The 19,045-nt window shown below is 35.5% G+C and overlaps 1 long non-coding RNA gene across 1 annotated transcript in view; it reads right to left on the bottom strand.

Annotated features, from left to right (window-relative positions):
- Positions 1-2,171: 2,171 nt before the first annotated feature.
- Positions 2,172-19,045, bottom strand: part of LOC106483419 (uncharacterized) — a 179,562-nt gene continuing 162,688 nt past the window's right edge. The window contains exon 4 of the long non-coding RNA XR_010883606.1: positions 2,172-2,192. This is a non-coding gene — a long non-coding RNA (uncharacterized lncRNA). The remainder of the gene's footprint in view (positions 2,193-19,045) is intronic.

Genomic DNA, 19,045 nt, shown 5'->3' on the forward strand with positions numbered 1-19,045 from the left:
AAGCCTTGCATTCTTAGATTTTTCCTCTGGAATATGGGAATGAGGATGGTCATTTTTCTTAAACTGGCCCAATTAAAGCACAGTCAGCATTGAAGTTTTACTGCTTAGAAAAAACAGTAAAAAAAAAATCTGAGTTTTTGAGAATTGATTAATGACACAGCAAGCAGGAAGAATTGGCAATGTGTAACTTTGAGTTCTGGAAGTTCACCAAGCTCAGTGAAGGACTCCAGTTTTTCCCCAGACTCCTTTCCCCCAGTGAACTTTGTATACCTCGGTTAGTAAGTGCACAGGAGTTTGACTCCATTAAGCAAAGATTTGATTGTCAAGGACTACATTAAACATTATTCTTAGTCCATGATGAAAGTGTCAAATGATTTCTGCATTAAAGATCCAAAATGTCAGAATTCATCACAGACCCTTTGCAGGATAGCATATTTTTGAAGTTTGCTACTCATGGTTCTTACTAACTTTTCCTACTGTTACAACTTCTATGGAAGAGTTTTACTCACCCATTAAATGAAATGAACAGGAAGAACGTACAAAAACCAGTCTATGACACTTTATAATATTAATAAAAAATTCAGGGAACCAAAACAAAATGGGAAAAACAACCTGAGCAAAAAAATCATAAATTTAATCAAAGCTTTTGATCATTCTTCAGCCATCCCTCGTGGGACTGGGCTTCACCAACACATCTCTCCAGTAGTTGCACTGGAAGGCAATATAGCATTACATTATGAATGTAAATTATTCAATAAAAGAATTCAGGTTTCAGTAATGTCTTTTTTCTCTTAAATTTATGCAGCAGTATATATTTGCACATTGCTATTTATCTGTCTAGCAAGCCTTTTTAGTATACAAGTTCCTTCTAATGAGTAAATAGCCAAAATAATGCTAGGAGGAAGGTACATCTTTTTTTTCTACTTTCCCTCAGTTACTTTACCCTACCCTTCCTTTCCTTCTTTCTGTATCTACCTAATGATTCTTTTTCTCAAATCTCTTTCTGAATAAACTCACCACTACACAATTATTTCCCCCTCATTCTTAATTGTATTTATTTTCTAGAAAACTATAGGTAAAAAAAAAAAAAATCAAAAATAGACCTTGTCTTCCATTTTGAAAACAGATATCTATGATGGTCAAAATTTCCTGTAACCATGGGCTTCTTGGAATAGCTGTCGCTTGCTGCACTAACTGAACTTCTGCATTTTTCTACTGAAATTAGCTGAAAATGTAACAATCCAACTGCAAGCTAGAAAAGTGAAGACCACCCTGCCTAAGTGAGCTGAATGGGTTATCATCAGGCTGGCAACAGTCTTCTAGCCAGTTGCAGAAGACGACTAGCTATTTTCTATCTCCTATCTATTTGAGCATGCAGAAGCAGCAGCATAGAATCCAAGCAGGTTCTTACAATATAAATCATCGTGCTGAACTAAGGGGAGAAAATATTTCAGAGATGATCAAACTATGTCTGTCATTCCATCTGTGTCTCATTTTATCTTTTCGGGGTCAGCTTCAACAGTTATCTTTACCCAGACATTAATTTCTTGTTATTTAGTGAGAAGTATTTACAGCAGACAAAGACTAAGGTTTTCATCAAGCACCATGAAGAGCAGCCATTCTGAGACTACAGCCTCCAGAGATACTGTGAAAGACCTCACCATGAATAATTTAAAAAGCAGCAATGCAAGCCTTATGCTACTCCAGACGCAAGTGAGCATATGAGAAGAGATGCCCATTAGTGAATCCTGGTTTTCAAGGAAGGACTGAACTAGTTCACTCCCTGATCTTCAGATCTACTTTCATGTTCTTGGAGAACCACAAAGATACTTCGTATTCAAACAAACACACGCACCATTTACAGAGCTGAAAGTCCTTCAAAATGGAGAAGGATCACTCTGCAGCTAGTGACCCGGCTTGTGAAATGTTCATCAACTATTACTTCATCAGAAAGGGCCTCATTTAAACCAAGGATTAAAAAAATGGAGATTTGTTAACTTGATCAAAAATAAATAAATAAATAAATAAAATATTTTGTTTTTTTTTTTCACCAAAAAAAAAAAAAAGAAATCTTTCTCTTACCTGTGCTTAATTCCAAGCTGCTGCTTCTTTCTTATTAAATCTCCCAGGTAAAAAAAGGAGAGGAAGAAATATCTAGTTTTGCTTTATTTCCTCATTAGTAAATGGATATGCTAAAGTAAAAAGAAAGTATGATTTATTTTCATCTGAAAATTTTTACTTAATATATGACATAAATTTTATTTGGAAATCAAAGAATCACAAATCATTACTTCTTCTGACCTATCTTTAATAAGATACACTTACCTTTTTCCCTCAGCTCCATTTGAGTTATTCAATAAAGAGACACTAAATTCCAGGGGATAGTCTTAACGGTTTTCTGGGTTCAGAAATGGCTTATGCGAGTGGACTCTTATACTGCAAAGGTAATAAATCACCTTTCCAAATCTTAAGGGGTTATAAAGCAGACAGATATTTTCTTTTTGAGATAGGTGATAACTAAAAGATTCTAATTCTAGAGATCCTGATTCTGTAACTGGGCTGAAGTCACAGAAGTGCTATTTTGAAAAATCACATCTTGTTTTTCAATGGGATTGTTATTGGAGATAGAATGGTGGCTATCCAGGTTGACACTCATCCTTCAAAAAAGCAGCTAGCTGAAGTAATCACTCCAAAATAAATAAATGTAATTTCTTCTACTATGACTGAAGTACAGCCTTTTATCTTGTTCTTGTATTTGTCTGCATTTGATCCAATTTGCTGCCAGGACCAACTTGTCTTTTTCCTTGAAGAGCGATTCAGGTGCTGATCGAGAGATCAACTTTTATCCAGTTACTGTCCACTCAGCAACTCCAAAGGCATTTTTTTTATCCAAGTGCTGCATAATGCACAGGAGGTTAAAGACCATTTTGCCTTTTTGAGTGGCAGGGGATAAATGTAATCTGTGTATTCAATATCTGTTTTTCCTGGAACAACTCTTGCCTCCCAAGATCAGACGATCTTGATCTGATTTCAAGGTCTAAAGGAACAAATCAGAACAAAGCAACTCCCTTCACCTCCTGCCTCTACTCCTTCCACTCCAATATTTTAGAAAGAATAAAGAAAACAAATCACAGTCATGTTATTATTGTTTAGTAAGTAATTTCTTAAACTGGAAGCGGCAAGAAATTCATTGGCATTCATTGGCTGGTGCTCTGCATGTACCTTCACATTACCCTGCCCACTCTCTCCTGGAATGCTGAGGGCAGAGCAGAGGAAAGGGAATTTTCCCTGTTTCAGAGAAGGAGCAGAGCAGGAACATTCCCTTTTCTTGGCCTGCATATGGCTCACTGTAATTTCTTCTTCAGTTGCACAGAATTTCTTTCTGGGTGGGGATTTGGTAGGGTAGCACTGGCAATCATGTTGTTAATGTTTCATGAGACAGTAAATGTCTCTCAGTATTCCTGCAGGGCAATGCATGTCTTGCTGCAGATTCTGAAACTGAGTCACATTTTTCAAGAAATTCTTTTTAGTATGGATGTCTGGAATTTTTTTTTAAACTAAGCAATAAACCAAAATGCAAACCAGAACAAAACGGGCATTCCAATTCCATCAAATGTCTCCAGAATGGAGGTCTTAATGAGTGCTTTGCCCTACCTCCCCCCCTCTCATCCAAATAAGGTGAGCAGAAAAATCACACTTTGATCCTCTTGGAAGTCATTTTTATTAAAAGCTAAGAGAATGAGAGGATTTTCACAGCAGCAGAAGCAAATGGAAATTATTTTAGGCTTAATTTCAAGATGAACAAAGGGAAAGAAACCCTCATGGAACATCACCCATAGAGCTACACAACTTCAGTTCCATAGTACTCCATAATAGCATTCAGGAACTCCATCCAGGAGAAATGCCTTCAGAATCCCACTTAAACAGAGGTTCACTTACTACAAAAAGACAACACATGCCGAGGTTTGGTTTTTAAGTTAGTAACATTTGTTCTGTCAGAATCAAAATTAAAGACATGTTTGGAAAAAAAAAAAAAACAGAAGGGGAACTTTTGTTAGAGATTCACAATCTGAAAATATTAAATTGAACTTTATAGTGCTAATTTTCCCTTAAAGATAGTGCTGTCTGACAGTCAGTATCAGAAATGATAGAAAAATCTATTGAAAAGTAGAAATCTTAGTAATTTTAGTGGCAGAGAATGTGTTTAAATATCTGATTGGGTAACTGGAATTTCAGAACTGATTCACTAGCTAAAGTGAATTCACTAACCTAAAACTTCAGCTGCCTCAGTTTTATATATGTAGCCATAAATTCAAACACTCTCATTTTGTGTCAGGACAAACCTGAGGCCTTTCAAACTTTCATATTATAAAAATAAATAAACAAGACATTCTAGAAAATTTGGGAGTTGATAGCAGCTGATTCTGACTCAAGATGTTTGCCTAACTTGGAGTTCTGACTTGGATCTTGAGTTTTCTACCTAAGCACATCCAAATCACTGGAAAAAGTTTTCAAACTACATCTACCTCATGAAAACTCTTTTTTTTCCAATTTTCATAGTTGTTTTTTTTTTTTAAGAAATGACTACTTATTTTCATGCATGTAAACCTCTCAGATAGTCTACATCCTCTCAAAAGTGCTTCTTCTAGAAAACAAGCACTCAGACAGTCACAGCCTTAGATACTTGAAGACATAATTCATGAACAGTGATAATTTTCTACTGGAGCCATTACATTGCATGATCAAGTACAGCTAACATTCTTATTTCCTTTCCACCTTTAAGCTTTCTCTTATTAAGAAATTATCAGTTCTACTATTCTTCAGGTGAAAGCAAGCTGTGTTTTGTAAATTTTCCCTTGTATTATTTACAAATATTAAAAGTGCACTTACTTTTTTTTGAGAGAGAGAGATAAACAACATGCTATGCACATGAAAACAGGGCATTAAAATAGGTGAAAGAGAATGAAGCTGATTAATCTCTGTCATTCACCTGCAGGAGACCCAAACTTAGTCCTCTTTGTCAGAATATTAAATTATTTCTACAAAGCAAAAAAGACTTATTCAAGATGGTCCAGGCATGAAGTGGTCAGGGATATACTGGCAATGTGAAAGAAAGCAGAGATTTGAAACTGGATTTCTGATATCTGACATGAGCAGCTGAACCACTATACAATAATTTGTGACAGGACTTTTTATTCTTTTCCCTCTGCTGATTAAAAAAGTTATCTTGGAATTGAACAGCCTTCTCCAAATCTTTTATAGCTATTATTACATTTAATTAGAAGTACTCACTTTTGGCAAATTAATATTAGTGGAAGAAAGACTGTTCACAAGAGTTTCCCCGACAGGTTTAATTCTGATTTGATGTTGATAGATTTACATGGTTTTTAATGTTAAATCTGTCTAGCTTAGAATAAACAGTTTGCTATGCATATTTTCAAGCATGTGTCAAAGCTGTGATAGTTATTTAAACACAGTATCAGATTCCAGAATTGATAGGATGTTGTAAGTTGTTACAGCAAATAGTACATACTGAAATGGCAGTACTGCTACTAGGGAATATAAACGTTGATCATCCTTTACACATTCTAAGCATCATATATGGATGATTAAATTGAAACCTGTGGTTAAAAGAAATATGCTACAGCAATCTTACAAGCCAAAAATCAAGTAGGCCAACATGAGAAATAAATTCATATTTCCCCATCAGCTTCCAAGTGCCACAAACTGGTGTATTAGAAACCAACTAGAATCATTAGAAGATTCAACAAGCTGAGTAGCTAAAGAAGAAGAACTTGTAAGAAAATCCTTTGCTTATTGCTTCTCAGCTCTGTATTAATGAATTATCTAATTAAAGATTTCATTCCATCTATCCCTTATTCTAAATTACAAACAAATGAAAGAGCAATACATTCCAAGAAAAGCTCTCTCTTTCATTTTCTTCATTTTCCATTTTGTGTGAATCTACATCCCAAAATACAATTTTCGATTAGAAGGAAAGCCTGTTGCGTCACAATGTTAGCTGCTAAAAAGCAGGGAAAAGATATTGTGGGCAAATGGAATATTATATGATTATTTATTTTTATAGTTGTATGTGAGAATGTTTCATTCTGTGCTGCTTCTTGTACTGCTCTCAAAAGAGCTAAAAGAGCTTCTACAGCTCTAAAAGAGTTAATGTCTACACCACTGAACTAAGCATGGATGTGCTTTAGGATTCCTCCCTATGACTGTACCATACTATGTAATTATCAAGGAAAGGCCTAGCTGGCTGTTCTTAACAAATCTTCAGTTTTTAACTTCTTGACATTTATTGTTCAAGCCTTAATTGTATTGTGATGAGCTTTCATGAACAGTTCTTTTAGATGCCACATTCCGCATTTGAATTTCCGGAAATGTGCTATTGAGCACCTCTCTGTGGCAAAGAAATAAGGCAAAAGCCCACAGAGTTAGTCTCCCCATAAATTAATGGTACAACTTACCCCAAAGGCTTCCTCATTGACACTTCCCCTACTCTCTGGAGTAGCAGGTACCTGATACCAATCAGGTTTTCTAAACATTTCATTATGAAGTTACTGCTAATTTAGGCACTCTTGTTACTGATCAGCAGAGTTGTTTGTGATGGAGGATGTCATTTCTTCTCTGCTAGGTGCTGGGCAAGTTCCATTTAGCTCAGCAAAACAAGGCAGAACATTCACGCAGCTACCCAGCACCTGGCAGAGTTTAGCAAGCAGGTCCAGTATGTGAGCAGAAGGGAGGATAATCACTACTTGGTGGCGTATTTCCTTATCTACCAATACCTAGGAAGAAAACAGCATTTTAAACATATGTTCATGGCATAATTTACTTTAGGTAAGTAAAAAGACAAATACATTTTAGGTACATAGTTTACTCAGAAAGGATTATTCACTTACAATAATTAGCTTCACTTGTGAGATTTTAATCATTTCATTTTTTAATATAAATACTTGGCTAATGGATACAAAAGGTATTAATTTTCACTTCAGCTGGCTTTCTTTCCTAGGATTAGCATAACATGACAGATGGCTGATGTCATCTTTACTTGGAAGAACTCAGCTGGCAATAATAGCATGGTACATTTCTGAGGATTTGCGGTACTGTGTGTCATGAAGCGGTTTTCAACCAAAAAGAGTCCAAAAGGGAATTCCCAGAAGTAAATATCTGCCTATGATATCCTACTGTGTCTTGTTGATGCATCACAAACAGAAGGAAGCATAGAGTCTTTATAAAACTCCATAAATATTTACAATATTGTTGAAAATACATTGGAAACGCCACAGATTGCAAATGGTATGGGCCTCCTTGGCACTGTATCTTTAATTTTGCTGTTGAGTGAGAATAACAAAAACTGGTGCTTTCTATATATCAAAATCTGTTATGTATATATTTGAAGTTCAGTGATTTTTGCCACATTTGACATTTGTGTGTAATAGAGTGAAAGCATTAATATTATTAGAATGTAGATACCCTGGTTGAGTGTTTTTCATTTTGCTAATGATTGTTGTGATGACTAGACTAATGTCAGGGTCTGAGGGATAGAGTTACTGAGAGCTTTCTATTGCACCACTGTTTAACAGTGGATACTTCAGCAACAGGAGAGATTTTTAGGTCCCTCCTTTATCAAAAGAATGAAGGTAAAAATTGAGTTAGGCCAATTTAAATACTTTTAGCTTGACTACCTACCAAACTGTTTCTAAACCTTCTGCCACAATTACATCTGACCAAAACTGAGAAAGTATATAAATCATATAAATTATGTCAGGTGCTTGTAATGATACAAATTAAGATTGCTTTGTAAGTTTACACTTTCTCCATCTGTACTAGGCTAAACTCCAATAGATTTTGTATTGCTCTGCCTAAATACATGCTGAAAAGTAGCTCATCCTGTAGGTACAAGAACAGACTAGATTACAGTATAATGTGTGTTTTAATATTAGAAAAGAATTCCCGTAATACCTCGTTTTATAGTTATAGTTTAAATATGTCAACTCTGCTTGTTATTTGCCACCTCTAAATCCAAGAACAGACTTTACTGATTGGATTCCAAAGACTGAATGTATTCACTAACATTTGTAGAGCTCTGACTCTTCTTAGAAGTGTATAAATGGAGGAGACCAGAGCAATATAGACAATAAATTGCACAAATATTTTTGACACTGATTTCCTACTTTGATGCTTTTTCCTACTTTCCATCATCACAGTTAGAAAGAAAAGCTGATTTGGGAAATATTGAAAAGATACATCTTAAAAAAAACAAGAACCCCCACCTTCCACCAAACTAACCCTACTTTCAAAAATGTCATTTTTTAAAATAAATTACATAAGTTGTTTTTAAATTCACACAATACTTACAGCTTTTTAAAGTATATTTTTTTAGCAAAGAATATCATATGACCACAGCAGCATTAAAGAACTTAATGACTTAAGACAAATGTCTTTGCATGTCATATTAACCTCTCTTTATATACCTGAGAAATGTACAAATAAAATATGACTATGACATTTATATGAATATTTTTATTCCTTTTCCATTTTTTATTAGGAAATAAAATTAAATGGCTGCATGAGCTATCGTTAAGAGAAGTTAAATCTTGATCCATCACCTGAACATTATGGCCAATGAATGATAATTGACCCATGATACCTATTAGTACCAATGCAGGCTTTGCCCATTATACGAGCAAATTTGAAACAGGCCAGCCTTATAATGGGGAGCATAAAGCTGTCATGTTCTAGTGTAGTTATATTCATGGTGAACTGAAGAGACCATCATACCCTGCAACTCAGAAAATAGCTGGCTGGTAAGATTTTAATGTTTTTCTTTTGTGGTACTGTGTATTTCTTTCCTAAGTATGATTAAATAATTATAAGAACTCCTCTAAGGGCTAATCTGTGTTATTTCCCAGATTTTCACCTTGGGGACATATTGTCCCTTGTCACTGAAACCTCAGGGACAGAAGGGTACGCCACAGGGTGGCACAGCAGGAAGCTGAGATACTGATGAAACAGTGTTCAGTTAATGAAGGCATGGCCCATGGCCTCTGCTGGTATGCCATATGTTTGAAGAAATGCTAATGACTACAATTCAAATACCTTTTTCATCTTAACTATATGTAAATGTGTTTATAAATGATCTCTTATAAATATACTATCACATTTTTAAAAGCTAAGTGCTAATGTTGCTTTCAACATCTATAATACACAATAATTAAAACTTTAGCAATTCTGCTTAATTATACCTTATGGGAAACTGTACAGTAATTTATAGAAATTAAGCAGAAAAACAAAGATCAACAGAAATAAAGCAGCAGTGGAAGAACTGAATAATAAATCACTTAGATCATTAATTTACAAAAACAAAATCATTGTGAAAAGACGACTTAGAGCCCAATTCTCAAACAGCTGAGATCTGCAAGGGGAAGATCAGTTAGAAAACTCAAGGCTTTCCATTAAAAGACTCCTCCAGCAAGTTGAACTAATTGTGTCAATTATTATAGTTCCCTTTCCTCCATGTGACTTTTTTGAACTGTCAGATCGTTTCACAAAACCCAAACAATATAGCTACGGATTTAAGAGCAAAATCTTTGGGGATTTTAATGCAGCAGTGGTTTTTCTCTTTTTGCTTTACATTTGTTTAAAACCCTGTAACACTGCAGGTGATCATTAGCCACAAATGACATTTTTGCAGTGAATCATCTCCTCCATAAATGGCCAAAACAACATCTCCATTGCCACAGCAGAAGTGCTATTCAGGAAGAGCAGTTGGTGACCAAGTCAGAATACATGGGACGCTATTATTTTTTGCTGCAAGACAAGACACCCTTTTGCAGTCATAACTATTCCAAAGAAGCCCACTCAAGCTCCAAGTTAAAGCACAGTTGCCAATCTTTGAATTTACTAACTTCTCACCTTTTTTTTTTTTTTAGATAGAGACCTGACTCACCCATACGCAAATCCTGCCTATTAACTCCTACTGCAGAATTTAAATAAACTTAAGATGCAGAAGGGTCAACTATTTTAATGTTCCTGACAAAGCCCATTTAAATGGTATCTTACGCAGGCAAACCCAGGAAACTAAATCTACAGATAACTCCATTCTCCAACCCAAAGTCCAGTTTAAGCAGCAAGGAAGCTATAATATAAACTGTACCAGCTGGCTGAGGAATCACTACGACACCGTGAGTATTAAGGTAGAACATCTGTATCAGGCTATTTTTCTGCTTACTCTTTTTCTCCTGCCTCTTCAGCATTAGGAAGGAAGGAAATGTATGAATGAGCATTACTTGTCCAGTTCCAGCCAGGACTCTTTTATACAAGTGCTGTCCTCCCAGTGGAAGACTTTAGAGGAATTTCTCCTTCTTTTTCACCAACAAGGATCAAAAATTTTACCTTAAAGGATGAGGAGCCAAACTGAAGAACTATACTTTTTTGTGATCATCTTACTTATAAATTAGGCAACTACTTGAAAAAATCATTTCTGTCATTGTAATCATATATTCTGAAACGTTCCATGGGAACCCAAATCAAGCTTGTGTGGGTTTGGTGTTTATATAGTGAAGCACTGGAACCTATTTTAGCGTCAAGACAGTGAATGCCTTAACTTTCATTAAAGAGTATTTGAAAGCATGCTGCTCAGAGAAGGATACCTTAAAAAACAAACAAACAAACAAAAAACCCCCTCCAGCATCTTGGTAGAAGGCTCTTTAGCTGAGTAAACAAACTCTTTATCAACTCTGCCATCTCTCTCAGGAGAATTTATCTTTGGCTGCCTCAGCCAAAGGTGGCTTTCTGCCCTATGCGCCCTCTTCAGCCAGGCAAGATTGTCAGTCAGGGTTAAGAATTCGGCCCTGCATATTTGACACATAGGTTCTGAATGTCTCATTTTTTAACCATTAACACTGACTGTTCTGTTGAGGTGTCATTCTCTTCTGGAAGGCTGGTGAGGCATGGGCCTTTTGTTGGCCTTCCACACAGAGGAAAATTTCACATTCGATCTGTATGTTATTTTTTATTGACAAAAAAGTAAAATATAGAGGACTGGGTAATGGACTAGAGAGTGCCTCCTTGGCTTAACAATTTAGCTCCAGCTTAGAGAGTAAAGAATAATTTTGTCACTCATCTTACTGACCTCTGTGATGCGTGTGAGGTTCATGTATAGTTTCATTACCAAAGCTAATGAATACCAACTCCTCTATAAAGGAAAGGAAATTCCTTAATTTCTATTTTACACACAATGAAGTGAAGCACTGGAGACAAATGATCACATTTCTAAAAGACTCAGGTGGCCAACCCATTGATTTTGATAGGAATCAGACAACTTTAGATAACTGAGCCTCAGGTTCAGATCTAGTAGAGTTTTAAACATTTAAAATGGGATTTATGCAGAACCAACCTACTACAATGCAAAACTGTTAAGCTGAAAACTTCCATCCAGTCCTGAAGAGAATTAAAACTCTGCTGTGTCCTCTTACATTACTGGGTTTTGCTTTGTTTAAATTAAAAGTTCCAAGATGCTATGGTGAATGATTTATTATGCCTAACACATGCTAGCTGGTTCAATCTAATTTATAGTATGGTTTGAGAGTAGAGTATTTTTATAACATAACAGGATGAATAGATAATGCATATAGGCTAGAGAATAGGAATTCAGGGAGAGAATGGCAGTGCCAGAGAAAGACTTTGGGATTCTGGTTCCATTGACAGGACTATCTTACTATCCTACAATAGAGAAATAGTCTTAAGGGAAAAGCCTTGATGTGAGGTCATCCCATTTACAAGGCCTTTAAGTCAGAGAGGTAAGCCTCCTCTTCACTTTCTTTCTGGCTCAATGTATCTTGAATTGCCTTCTGCACACTACTTGAGTTTTATTTGAAAGTGCTCCCAAGAAGAGAGTATTTAGAGTATCAACCTGGGACCTGGGTGATGTGATCTGGGAAGTCCTCAGGCAGGTCTCCTATTTGCATTGGAATTAACAACCATTCACTTTAGAACTACATAAACAGAGAGAAATATTGCTCTTTTCCCCTTAGTTGCATTTTAACAGGCATAAGTGAGCCTTATCAGGTTCCTCGAAACAGAGCATATAGGCATTACCTTATTGGTAAGAGATGGCTTTGGGCTTCAGATGAACACAGGAGATGTGCTCTCCTGATGCCTTGTAAGGCTTAGAAACTTGTCCTGCCTGTTCATTAATTCTGTAAATGTAGACAGCCACATATCTCTTAGATTTTATTTCCCTTTCCAAGGCATCTAAGTCCCCTAGTACCCCGGGGAAAGAGCTTAGCTGCCTAACGAAGATGGATTCTTCCATCCTGGAGGGGAAGGGCCAGAGGGTATGTTTGACCTCACACTACATTAGATGTCACAATAGGTGATTATGTGGCAAAACAGTGGACCAAATCCTCAGTCTTCTGCTTCTCAAGATAGTGTAGTAACCTCCTCTACAGTTATTTGTAGAGAGGAGGAAACTGAACATCTGTATTCCTTGGGAAAAACAATTGACACAGTAGAGTGATTCTTGGAAAGCCAATCGGATCCTCGATCAAGCAATTAGATATTAAGAAGTAACTCCTTTTTGCTTGTTTGTTTTGTACAACTATTCATTTGAGTGTTGTTTATTACTCTCTCTGGGTCAGAAACTGGTTATGTGTTATTTCTCCCTTTCTTTCATCTCTCACAGGCCATGTCTTCAGGCTTTCTTCCGTGATATATGAAAGGCCTTTCAGGGCTCTTCAGACCATCCTATACAGCTGCGTCATCAACACCCCATCAAAAACCTAACCAAGCCTTCTTCCTTTTGAGAGATGGCAGCTAATAAAGCTGAAGTTTGAAGGCCAAATTGGATGGGCAATATGAGCACTGGGAAAGACAGTAGGACCAAAATCCACTCAATCAGCGGGAGCCTTTAGCCTTTAGAGCAACATGGTTAAAGATATCTCCATGCTTACATCTTTGCATAATTTTCTCAGCAAGTCCAACTGGCTTTGTTCCAGAGAAAAAATTATTATGAGAATTGGTTAAAAGCTGGAATTCCATGAGAATTTTGGCCCTTCAAAATAGATCCAATTAAAATGAAAATAAAATTTGAAGTTTCTTACACAAAATTTTTGAGGGGAAAAAAGCATCTAAAGGTCAATAGAAATGTTTTATTTTGATAATACTGAAATGTTTCAAACAGACTTCAACTCTCAGTTATGCTTTATATCATAGTCTTCAGTGAATCTCAAAATGAAAAGTAATTTTGAAACAAATTGCAGCATTATACTGCAATAAATGTAGAGAATGCTGTGAGCCTACTGAAATGCTTTGTTTCAAATTAGAAAACACCTTTCAAGCAAATTTAATCAAAATTGATACTTTCTTTTAAAAAGTTCAATTTTGTCAAAATGCCATTTCCTGACAGCTGCAGCTATAACTTATATTTAGAAGCCTTCAAAACATTTTAATTCTGAAGTTATTATACAGAATCTTCCAGTGCTAGAAGAGAATATTGTGAACACTGAAAGCTTAGAATAGCCTTTTCAGAGTAGGATCATAAGCTTTAAAACATTGCACATGGATATGGCTGAGAAATTATTTCATGAAACAAATGGAAGTTTTGAAAACACCTCTTTCCCTGAATCTATACAAAGTACTGCACTCTCAAACATTTTTTAGGGAGAAACACAAAACAAAAAAGAATAAGAGAGCAAAATAAAAAAGAAGCGATTAATTCAAAAACAATGACTCAAAAATCTAAAATCTATAGTCTATATTGAGTGTATAGACTATACGGACTGCATACTATGCTACAGATGATTTGCTTTCATTCTGCAAGTGTAAAATGCCTGTTCTGATAATTTTAAGATTTGGCTATGAAAAAAATACAAAACAAAAAAATACAGTAACAGGAACATTGAAAACATGCTAAAACAACAGTTTCACTTTTCATGAATCTGAAATGAATTTTGTATTTCACTGTAATTTTGAGTTAATTTGAGCAGTTGGGAATAAAAATAACTGATTTCTAAAAGATATCTTGCCTTGAAAATGAGAGAGTGTATAAAGTGACTCAGATTTGAAATGTTTGTTCAGTTGTTAGTGTAGAGAGAAGCATGCTAAGTATACAGCAGAGTATACGATAGTTGCAGTTTTCTGCTAATACCTATAAAAAAAACACTCTAATGAAGGCATGCAGAAGAGAATTAAAAGGAGTCTCTTGTGTACCATGCTGTAACCCCAAGTCTTTGTGTTTAACTTTTTTAACCATGTGGCAGGTTGTGCATGTGCTTGTTGTTAGATTTTTGAAAGAAGGGGCTATAATTTAAGTTCTCCCCATTTTTTTTCTTGAAATAATTTAAGTTTTAAAGATAAATGATAGGGAGGATAGGAACTTCTGCCAGAAGAAAGTAACATACACTCTGTTTTTAACTAAAAAAGCACATTGTGCCATTATTGACAGGGATATGGAAGCAAATGGAAATCATGGCAATCTAAATATACACATTCCTTCAGGACTGTTCAGATGTTTAAAATGTTACTGACAGTAACAATTCTACCGCTTCTATACAGAGCTCCTGTAACAGGGACAGAAAAAAGGAACCTTTGACTGAATCTCACTGTCTGAATTCACAGCCTCAATAAACTCAAACGTATCTTAACCGGAAATTTAAGCCAGTGTACTGTGATGAATGGGAAAGATTTACAGCTGCCTTCCAGTTTCTGATACAAACGGGTTTCCCTCTAGTAAAGCAGTAAGCTGGAAAGCTAGGGAGCAGTAACATATTCACCACAGAAACTTCACCAGAGGATGCTTGTCAGCGCCCTGTAAAGCACCTGCTGAATCTAAAAAATGGATTTGTGCAGAGATTAAAAGGTCAAGCAAGATTTGTCTGCAATGAGTAGTTAAACATTTTGGACAGGAAAAAGCACATATAGAAAACATAGCATGTAATAACAACAGCACTTCATTCCCAAGCACTTGTACTCTTAGACACTGCATTTTTACTTCTTACTTTTTAACCCCTCCTCCTGCAGACCATAGCACATCCTCTGGATTATTCTACACATAACAAACATGAGATCTGAACTCTGGAGCAGAGGGGAGCTGACTTCAGTAAGGGAGGGCTAGTGCCTACTGAACTCCCTTTATTTACACTGCTAAAAGAGAAAAGAAAAGAAAATTAGAAGATAGGAAGCTATGGCAATCTTGATAACAACAATAAATAAATAAGGCCTTTTTTCTCACACTTTTTTTTTTTTTTTTTTTTTTGAATGTAGAAGACACTCAAACGCTGCTTTTAAGGCATTTTCAGGCCACCATTCCTTGGAGACATCGAACACGGAGTGCCTAACATTGCTAAGCTATAGTTCATTTCACTAGGGGTACCCAGAAAGCTAATTATCTCCTGAGAACTTGCTATAATTTTAAGGGTTATGCACAAGATGTTAACTAATCACACAGCTCCCAGATATTTGTAACATGCAGTGTGACTGTGAGGTTGCATTTAAATGAGAGACAGGCATGACTACTGATGTGTTGTTTGTTAGTGCTGCACAGCAAGCAAAATGCTACATTACACAGTGCCAAATTCACAATACTTCATCCGTTGTGCTTCAGAGATAACAGAAAGCATACAACACTTAATCAGTGTTCAGTGTTCCACAGGCTATATTAAATAATAATAATAATAATAATAATAAACTGAGAAGTACTTCAGGAAAAAATAGACTACAAAATTAATTACAAATTGCAAATTCGATGCAAATGAATGCAAACCAGAAAAACAAAATATGTGTATTTTTCTACCAAACATGGACATGAGATGGAAAACCCAGGCTCACTGAGAAATGAGAGCTCACAGGATCAGGCCTTATTTTATCTATTATTGCTCAAAGCTATAAAATTTTGAGGATGTCTATATATGAAATGCAGAACACATATCCTTAATTTCCGTAGGTAAAAACACTCAAAACATATTCTTAGATAGTTTAGAATTGGTACTTTTTTACATATACTCAAATCAAAACTGCTGTGGGCAAGTATCTTAGGCCTTTCCACCTATTTCCTGCACAAAGGAAATATGGATTCTTGAAACTGAAAAAAATAATGATGACTTTTTTGGAAACTATCAACAACACTATTGTGTGATATTTTTTCTGTGGATGGAAATAAAGACAATCAGCTAGTCATTTTATAGCAAATCCTAACTTTTTGAAAACAGGAGTTTAATTTACAGCCAAAAATGAATACAGTTACTTTCTGACATACAGATAAAATATCCATCTGTATAAGGTCAACAAAGAATAGTGAAAAAGAATTAGAAAATAGTGATATGCCATTCCTACAAGAGTTAATGTTTATGCCTTATCATTCATTATTTGAACAAATTTATGAAATTACAAGGCAAACCACTAGATAACTGTTATCGTTAATCTTTTGACATGTGAAATATTAAATTAATTATTCCCATTCCATGATATAAAGCTAAACGTATTTCAGTAGTTCCATACATATTTCAATAGGTGCATCTTTTAGATTTAAGGCTATATCACCACCAATCTACATTAGAGACTAATAATTAATATTTAACTTGTGTTAAAGCATCTTGAAACTTGTAGGTTTAACCACTGTCCTTCATTTAAGATAGCTGCATGAAACTTATATGTGTGTATTTCTGCTTAAATCTAAAGCAAATGGAAAACTAGTAAAACTTCATAGTGCAAATGAATGGCAAAGATTCACAGAAACTAGGGTTTCAGCAACCCAGAAAAGGCCCATATCCATGAGTGCTGCAGAGTTTATTCCTTGCTGACCAGCGAGTCCAAGAGGAAAAGAGGGAACCTAAGATGAACTACAAGATGATCTACAGAGATTTGTTTTCAGGGCATATCTAACAACTGACGTGAATTTCCAATTTAAGATCAATGAAAAAAAAAGGCCAAAAACATTCCAGGAAGCTGTGCTATTTGCCATAGAAATTGGATCTTGCCTTGAAGCAAGAAGCATCTGTTACTGAGAAATATGGAAACAATTTACCATAAGAGGCAAATGCATGAAGAAAAGAGATTCTAATCTGGTCCATGATATTACTGAATTATTTAAAAAAAAAAAAGGTCAGAAAAACAAGGAAATGGACAGCAATACAAATTGTCTGAGATAAATGCTGACACTGTGGGAAAAATTACTAGGACGATTAGTTAATTAGAAGGCCAGAGTGGAGGGTCTCAGGTGTTCAGTGAAACCTCCCTTCCAGCTCAGAAAGAGTCTAATTTGAAGTAGGGAAGGGAGGGCCACAAACTTGAAGGATAAAAAAGGCTGTTTGCACTCAGATAAAAATTTAGATTGGAAATGCTGAAGAGGCTAGAAAGTCTGGGATCAAAAATGGAATCTTGTAATTAGCTATTCCTATTTAGAAATAGTGCCTACTTAACCAGGGTTTCTAATTTGACTTTGGAAAGTGAACTAGAGAAGCTTGGGTAGTCAAGATAAAGGATGAGCTGATCAGCGGCTTATATGTCAGAATGGCCAGTAAGTGGATACTAACGCAGGAACAGGGTTTTAACATTTAGCATCTTAGACACGTTTTGATATAAGGCCAGACAAAAAAAAAATATATATATATATATATATATATATATCCACAGAAATAAAGTCTGAATCAATGGCTATGTTTTTACCAGCTCTGGTAATCAGTTTGAAAAATGCATTTCAGGGAATAATCAACTTTAAACCCGCCTCTCCCCAAAACAGAGATTTTCAGTATGTTATTTAAAGTCCACAGACCAAATCTTCTATTAATTAACTCTGACTTCAGAGAATCAGCAAAACTGCAGCTGCAAAGAGTAGAAGCTTGCTAGGGTGAATTTTTCTTTCTAACTATGTAGTTTCTAAAGAGCCTTGCCTTTTAAGGTCCCATTTTTTGAGAAAAGACAATAATGAACTACCTAACTGGTCTGTACTTCTTTAACAGTTAAGTACATGCTAAACGCCACTCAAATCATCGGAGTTTAAAGATATTTAAAAGATTTCATGAATAACAGCCTATATATATACAAAAGTTTTTATGATTTTTTTAAAGTTGTGATTACTTCACACTACATTTTCAAGCTGTTATATACGAGGAACCATTAAGCTTAAGAAAAAAACCAGCCATTATTTATTTAAAATTTCCTTTTCTAAGTCATCCTATAATTTTCTTTCCACATGATTTTGCTCTGTCTTATTTTTAGAAACTTAATCTGGGTCTCCACATCATGTAAGAACCTTCCTGTACTATGTATTTATTTTGCCTGAAACCTTTTGGTTTCTGACATCTTCAGTGCTGGATTACATCTTTTATTTGTGCATTCCTTTTGATCATTTCAACTCAGTTCTCTATCCGTATGTAAATTACAGTTGATGCACCTATAAATCTGAATGCCATACTAAAATGAGTAGAGAAGATGGAGCAAGAGAGAGCTTAAAAATGCATGTACAAGAGATGAGATTGGAAAGGTTCAATGGGACAGCTCAGTATGCAAAAGCAGCCCAGAATTTTGGATGATTATCTATGTTTTATTCTGCAAACATTTAAATCTCATTTTCTGAAAGAGTTCAAGTGCAGTGAGACATCTAATGGGATTATCACTTCCTAATTCCCTCAAAAAGTTAGGAACTGAGTTAAAATTAAACTGTGGGTCACAGTTCAGATGTGTAATTTTCATTTCGACTGTCTATAGTAATTTAATTAAATGATCGTACTTGTGCTAACTTATCTTGCAAAGACTTAGCTGAACTCTTACAGAGTGAAGTTGATGTCCACTAACAAATTCCCTTAACAGCAGCATTGAAAGAGAAAGCCAAAATGGCAGACTTAGCAGAGCAGCATAACCAGAGCAACTCACTGGCAAACGGGTATCCACATTTGCTGGATCACTGAAGAGTGTGGTAGAGACTGAGAGAGGACACCAAGAAAAACATATGACAAGGCTGAGTGACATTCCACATTTGGGTGGCTGAAGAGCAAAGCTGAAAAAAAACCAAAGTGATTACCTGGAGTGCAAAGAT

Source organism: Apteryx mantelli, chromosome 2 (genome assembly GCF_036417845.1).
Source record: "Apteryx mantelli isolate bAptMan1 chromosome 2, bAptMan1.hap1, whole genome shotgun sequence".
NCBI lineage: Eukaryota > Metazoa > Chordata > Aves > Apterygiformes > Apterygidae > Apteryx > Apteryx mantelli.